Source organism: Tribolium madens, unplaced genomic scaffold, assembly GCF_015345945.1.
Source record: "Tribolium madens isolate multiple individuals breed KSU strain unplaced genomic scaffold, Tmad_KSU_1.1 Scaffold_2;HRSCAF=44;Tcas5.2_LGX, whole genome shotgun sequence".
Classification (NCBI taxonomy): domain Eukaryota; kingdom Metazoa; phylum Arthropoda; class Insecta; order Coleoptera; family Tenebrionidae; genus Tribolium; species Tribolium madens.
This window is the reverse complement of record NW_025400995.1, coordinates 6,695,290-6,703,081: the sequence shown is the minus strand read 5'-3', so window position 1 is coordinate 6,703,081 and position 7,792 is coordinate 6,695,290.

Below are 7,792 nucleotides of genomic sequence, written 5' to 3'. Positions count from 1 at the left end.
CTTTGTAAATATTTTTGCAAAGGCAAAATAAAAAAATTACCATTTCCTTTAATATATCGAACTAGATTTTGTAAAGTTAATTTTTTCAAGGGTCAATTCAAAAAAAACTTTTCTGAAATATAACGCTGTCATAAATTAAACATTTAAGATATAATTTTGACATTCAGTTGATTTGTACAAAAAAACAGAGCGCATCATACAGCAGTTGCAGATTTAAGAAAAAGTTTGTTTTTTCTGAAATAAGAACTTCCAAGATTACTGGTAAGAAAATTGTTTCTTAAATGTCTCATAATGACAGAAATAATTTTTTCATCTAAAATTATAAAGTTATAAAGTTTTGGGCCACTTCTTCAAAAAAAAGTGCATCAAACGTAGCATTAAAAAAAATTGTTCTTGTTGAGAAAAGGTCTTCAAGATTACTTGCGTAAAACTAGATATTTGATTTATTTATTTGTAATATGCGATGTAAGATTTTGTATTAATTGTCAAACAATTTAAAAAATATAAAAACTACATTAAATCAATAAATACATGAAAAGAAAGGTTTGTTTTTAAATTGATAACATCGTCGTGTAATTAGAAATATAAACCTATGCTAGTCATCACGACGTGTTAACATTATCTTAAGTATTTATGTTATGTAGATGTTTTGAGTCTCATATCTTCTTGATATTTGATTACAATTACATAATAATAACTTACATAGTATCTCGCATTGTGTAATTTTCTATACACAAATTCTTTTGCAAAAATTTTTGTTAAATCTTTTCCTACTTTTTGATGCCTTCTGTTTTTTTACAAACAATACAATTTTAAATATTTTAGCAAAAAGACAATTAATGTTTTAAAAACATTGTTTTTGATTTGATGCTCATTTAATATCCCTATAAAGTTTATTTTGCATCAAAATAGGCAAAAATCTGTTGATTGTCTTTAATATTAGAAAGCATTTAATTGTTCTTATCAATTCGAAAATTATTGAAAAGCAAATTATGTATATGAATATAAAAAGTAGAGGTAGCTTAGCTGTGGATGTGCATCATCGCAGCGCTACTCTGGTGGGCGCTCGACAAAACAAGAATTTCTGGTTAAAAGTTTTATTTAAATAATTATTTTTATTATTTATTATTAATAAATCAGTTTTTAAAACTCACAATATTTATTATTCATTTATGTATTCCCATAAAAAATTATTTATTAAAAGTTACAAATAGGAAACAATGATGTATCTCATTATTCCAAAATATTTAATTGTTGTTTTGCCGAGCGCCCACCAGAATAGCGCTGCGGTACCACCAATGCGACATCAATGCTCTAATAATAATCCTGTAAAAAATGAAAACTCAAGCCAATTTAATTAAAATATTATTCAAATATGCAAAATTTCAAAGTTATAATAGCTGAATAAACCGTTTATTTATATTAAAAAAAAAAAACATTTTTTTTTGAATTTACCATTTCTATAAGTATAAAAGAATGTTGTAGATTATTTTTTATTATTATTTCTTCGACATCACTAGGAATAAAACTGTGTAGAACATTGGATGCAAGTTATAGTAAGATTGTAAAAAGTTTTCAAAAATTATGGATATGTTTTTATATAAAAATATTTTTGTGCTTTTATTTTGCATGGTTTGGTTAAGTTACTTTTTTGCAAATTAAAAAATAATCGAAAAAAAGATTATAGAAACACTACAAAGAAAGGAAACAATGATGTATTTCACAATTTCAACATATTTAATTGTTGTTTCGCCGAGCGCCCACCAGAATAGCGCTGCGGTACCACCAATGGGATCCCAATGTTCTAATAATAATCCTGTAAAAAAATGGAAACTCAAGCCAATTTAATTAAAATACTATACAAATAAGCAAAATTTTAAAGTTATAATAGCCGAATAAACCGTTTAATTATATTTAAAAAAACATTTTTTTTTAATTTACCATTTCTAAAAGAATGTTGTAGATTATTTTTTATTATTATTTCTTTGACATCACTAGGAATAAAACTGTGTAGAACATTGGATGCAAGTTATAGTAAGATTGTAAAAAGTTTTCAAAAATAATGAATGTTTTCATATAAAAATATTTCTGTGCTTTTATTTTGCAAGGTTTGGTTAAGTTACTTTTTTGAAAATTGAAAGATAATCGAAAAAAAGATTATAGAAACACTACAAAGAAAGGAAAAAATGATGTATTTCACAATTTCATAATATTTAATTGTTGTTTCGCCGAGCGCCCACCAGAGTAGCGCTGCGGTACCACCAATGGGATACCAGTGCTCCAATAATAATCCTGTAAAAAATGGAAACTCAAGCCAATTTAATTAAAATACTATACAAATAAGCAAAATTTCAAAGTTATAATAGCCCCAGAGAAAAAATTCAAGTAGGATAAGATACCAGAAACATGAAAAAAATGTTAAAAAATTTTGACATATATTTTTTGACATTTGATATTTTTTATGTCTATTTAATAATACTGATGATCTTGAATCTGTTTTTTATAATTATTTAGTAAAGGTACAAAAATTTTGCCAATAAAAGCCACAAATAACACTGACCAGAGTTACAATTTAGAATACAGCTTCCTTGTTTCCTCTTCTAATAGCCTGTAGCAAAAAAACTTGAAAAATAATTTTTCCAACAGAAATAAATAGAGGCAAAGTGCAAAATTTAAACTCTCATAACTTCGAAACTTTTATAGATATTTTTTTTTAACATTTTTGGTATCTTACTATTTTTCTCTGGGGCGCGAGTTTTGGCGCACTCTGTATTTAAGAAAACATTTTTTTGAATTGATTGATTGTAAAAAGTTTTCAAAAAATAAGGAATATGTTTCCATATAAAAATATGTTTGTGTTTTTATTTTGCAAGGTTTGGTTAGTTTACCTTATTGCAAATTGAAAAGTAATCGGAAAAAAGATTATAGAAACACTACAAAGAAAAATTGAATCTGAACAAGAAGTAAGGCGATTATTTCCCTGTTTGTGAAGCCTTATTCACGCTATGGATCGTGCAGGAAAATAATTTGGGAAAAATGAAACTCATTCATCCTATGGATTTGATTTATTTCTCTTCAATATTTTGAAACAGATCTTTTTCAATATTAAGGCTAGTCTGGACTACCGTCGAAAGCAAGGCAAAAATTGGTCCCGTTTTACGGACGCATTTTTCATTTTGAAAAAAAGGTCGATGTCCCTATCGATTCTGTATAACAGTAAGATTTGCGCTCGTATATAAAAAAAAATTCAAAAGTTAATACTTTTTAAAAAATAATTAAAAATGTCTTAAAAGCAATCCTCCCAAAAAGATAAAAATACTGTTTTCTAATATTATCTACAGAATATCTATATTTGCCTATACGAAATATATTCAAACACAATTCTTTGTTTAACATTAAAATATTTTGTATTATGTTGTTAATTATTTAGGTGGTTTTATAATATAATTCTTACTTTTAGAAAATTTACATACCTATAATTAAAAATTGAACAAAATTGGCCTTAAATATAATAATTGTATAATAATATGTATAATACCGTTTTTAATTTACAATACAGAAAAATGTGAAAATTGAATTATGGACTTGTTGATAATGGACTAGTCATATTTCAAGAATTTTAGCTACTTCTTCGTCACAAACAGAGATAAAATGTATAACATGGATAAAATGGTTGCAAGTGTTCGATTAAATGTTGTACATAATACATATTTAATTTATCTCTGTGTGGCAGATTACGATGAAATCAATATCGTTGAGTTATCAAAACCTAGCTGTTGTGACATTTAATACATATTTGAAATATTTTCAAAAACATTGTTTTAACATAAGTGGAAAAAATTCGAGGGAAGCGCTACATACCGACAAAACAATAAATTTCAAACTAAGTTTAGACAAACCTTTAATTTTAACTGTAAATAAATACATAAATACAAAAATATAAACAATTTTCAGGTGCAAATTTCGGACATCAACTTCTTTTCAACGTTTCTGTTACTAATAAAATAAAATTTTTAGTGCCGTATCAAATTACAAATCAGAAATAGATTTTTTGTATACAGGGTAACACATATTTTAAAACGAGCCACCCTAGATATCTCTCATACAATAAACAAAAATTAGAAAATTCCGAGACAGGTCAATTTTTAGTGGAACTTTTTAGTGTACTTTTGAAAGTTGTAGCATCAATCCTTTTTGTAATACAAACAACCTTTTTAAAATTTTAAATGGGTTTATGATACCTCAAATGAAAGATATTTTGACCAGAAATGTGACTGTATGTTTTGTGTGAATTTTGAGTGTTCTTTAATACTTAATCAAATGTCAAAACATTATAAATTGATCTGTCTCGAGATTTTCTAATTTCTGTTTATTTTCTCAGATATCCAGAATGACTCGTTTAAAAAAGCACCCTGTATACTGAATTACACATGCGGTTGTGTGTGATAAAAATAAATTTATTAAATAAAAAAGTGGAAAAAAGTACTGTATAATAAAATTTAGCCGGGAATTGTTGTTTTGCTGAGCGGCCACCAGAGTAGCGCTGCAGTAGTACCACAATCCTGTACACATCCACAGCTAAGCAATACGGGCTATTAGAGGTGACGTCACAGACGCGACTGTACTGAAGCTAAACATACAGTGTTACCAGTTGTGTTACTAGAGTACCAAATTGATACTAGATTTTTTTTACTAGATATTTATATTTACTTGTAAACCAATAATAATTTATATTCTCAGCCAAATACACATTATGTGAATGTTAATATTTTTTATTTTGTTTTGTTTTGGTACGACCTATCCACTCCTGCCGTTTGCAACATTCTGGCAATGCTGTACACATATTTTTGACGTACACAGAAAGTGAGGTTAGAACAGATTAAATTACAGAAATGTTGACTACAATTGTTAAAACCATTACGAAACGACACACATTTTTCATAGCAACTATTTCCTTAGAAACAATCTCCCTACACGTCCAGGATTCAAGAAATAAACTTTTATTTGTTTAGCTTCAAAGGTACAGTCACGTACCTTGCTGACGTCACACTAATAGAGCGTATTTCTACAATACAAGATGTTTCGGGTTTCAGAACTCGCGCCCCAAAGAAAAAATTCTAATTAGGCATTACGAAAATCAGCCTGTATTATTTTATTTTCTTTTTGCAAAATTGTGAAGTTATTTCAGCACATCAAACTAATATTCTGGAAACACCAAATATCTGTACTCTTTCTTTGTTATTTAATTTAGATGTAAGTATGCATAATTGACATATTTTTCTGGGTCCATAAGTAGAAACAAGTCTTTGTAATGTTAACATTAATTTGGCACGTTGAAATAATTGAAAAAAGAATCTAATGGTCTAAATACCATTTTTTTAAATAAAATTTGTTGCCAAGAACTAGTTTTGTCGAGCGCCCACCAGAGTAGCGCTGCGATAGTACCACAATCCTGTACACATCCACAGCTAAGCAATGTCTACAATACAGGATGTTTCAGGTTTCAGAACTCGTGCCCCAAAGAAAAAATTCTAATGTAGGCCCTGCTAAAATCAGAATGTATTATTTTATTTTCTTTTTGCATCCATTCTGAAATTGTTTCAGCACATCGAACTAATCACCAAATTAATATACTGGAAACACCAAATTTCTGTAGAAAGATCTTTGTTATTTAATTTGGATGCAAGTATGCATAATTGACATATTTTTTTGAGTCACAATAAGTAGGAACAAGTCTTTGTAATGTTAACATTAATTTGTGCACTGATGGCACGTTGAAATAATTGAAAAAAGAATCTAATGGTCTAAATACCATTTTTTTAAATAAAATTTGTTGCCAAGAACTAGTTTTGTCGAGCGCACACCAGAGTAGCGCTGCGATAGTACCAGTATCCTGTACACATCCACAGCTAAGCAATCTCTACAAAACAGGATGTTTCGGGTTTCAGAACTAGTGCCCCAAACAAAACAAAATTATGTAGGCCCTGCGAGAATCAGCCTGTATTATTTTCTTTTCTCTTTGCATCATTGTAAAATTATTTCAGCACATCAAACTAATATACTGGAAACACCGAATTTCTGTACTCTTTTTTTTTGTTATTTAATTTGGACGCAAGTATGAATAATTGACAATTTTTTTCTGGGTCAGCCGTAAAGGAACAAGTTTTTGTAATGTTAACATTTGTGCACCGATGGCACGTTGAGATAATTTAAAAAAGAATCTATAGATGTTTATCTACAAAATTTTTCACACAAAAGATTTTATTTAAATTCATCAAGAAAATTAATTTATTAATAGGAGCAATAAATAAGAAATAGACCATTTTTTTAAATAAAATTTGTTGCCAAGAACTAGTTTTGTCGAGCGCCCACCAGAGTAGCGCTGCGATAGTACCACAACCACAGCTAAGCAATCTCTATAATACAAGATTTTTCGGGTTTCAGAACTCGCGCCCCTAAAAAAATTCTAATATAGGTCCTAGGAGAATTAGAATGTATTATTTTATTTCTTTTTGCATCATTGTGAAATTATTTCAGCACATCAAACTAATCACTAATCTAATACCAAATTTCTGTACACTTTCCTTCTTATTTAATTTGGATGCAAGTATGCATAATTGGCAATTTGTTTCTGGGTCATTTGTAATAAGTAGGAACAAATCTTTGTAATGTTAACATTTGTGCACTGATGGCACGTTGAAATAATAATTGAAGAAAGAATCTAAAGATGTTTTTCTACAAAATCTTTCACACAAAAGATATTTTGTTTTAAAAAATAGCACATACAGTACATCTAAAATAACATATCTTAATTTTAGATTTAGTTCCGGTTTCTTTTTGTAAGATACGACTTTTGTTTGCAAGAAATTTAAAAAATAATAGACTAAAAAATACAGCACTAGTTTTTAATTTTATAATTTTTTGTTTCCAATTTTATTTAAATTCATCAATAAAATTAATAAATAAGAAAATGACCTTTTTTTAAAATAAAATTTGTTGCCAAGAACTTGTTTTGTCGAGCGCCCACCAGAGTAGCGCTGCGATAGTACCTATATACTGTGCACATCCACAGCTACGCAAGCTCTGGACATTCTTTTTTTTTATTTTATGATTCGGAGATTCGTTTTTTTACATTTCACTAATATGTGCCTTTCAGCAATATACAGTTTATAAAAATTAAAAGTTTTGCTTTGTTTATTACAAGATTTCCTAAATTCCACCTTTCTTTTTTTAAAATAGTCTGCTTTCCCTCGAATTTTTATATTTAGTGACTTACAAATTTTTGAAAATTTTTGCAAGTACTGAATTTACGTAAAGTTTTTGTTGTTTCTTGTGGTGATTCAGGATTGGTGCTAACGCAGCGCTATTCTGGTGGACGCTCGGCAAAACAGGGATTACTAAGCACAAAAATAAAAATACAGGTGCACCAAAATCGCGGCTCAGAGAAAAATTTCAAATAAGAAACATTTTGACATTTATTTTTTGACATTTGACATTTAAAAAAAATGTAGATGTAAATGTCTATTTAATGATACTGATGAACTTATACAGGGTGATTCACGAGGAATAATGAGCCTGACTAAATTCTCGATACAACCACCATTACACATTCGCTAGTTGCTTTGCGACATTTAAAAAAAATGTAATTTGAATCTACGATGCCTATTATCATGATCAATCATGATAATAGGCAATCATGATCAATCATGATAATAGGCAATCATGATCATTGTCATTTTTGACAAACGCTACAAATTTATCATTAACTGAGCAAAATGTGGACCATAGAACA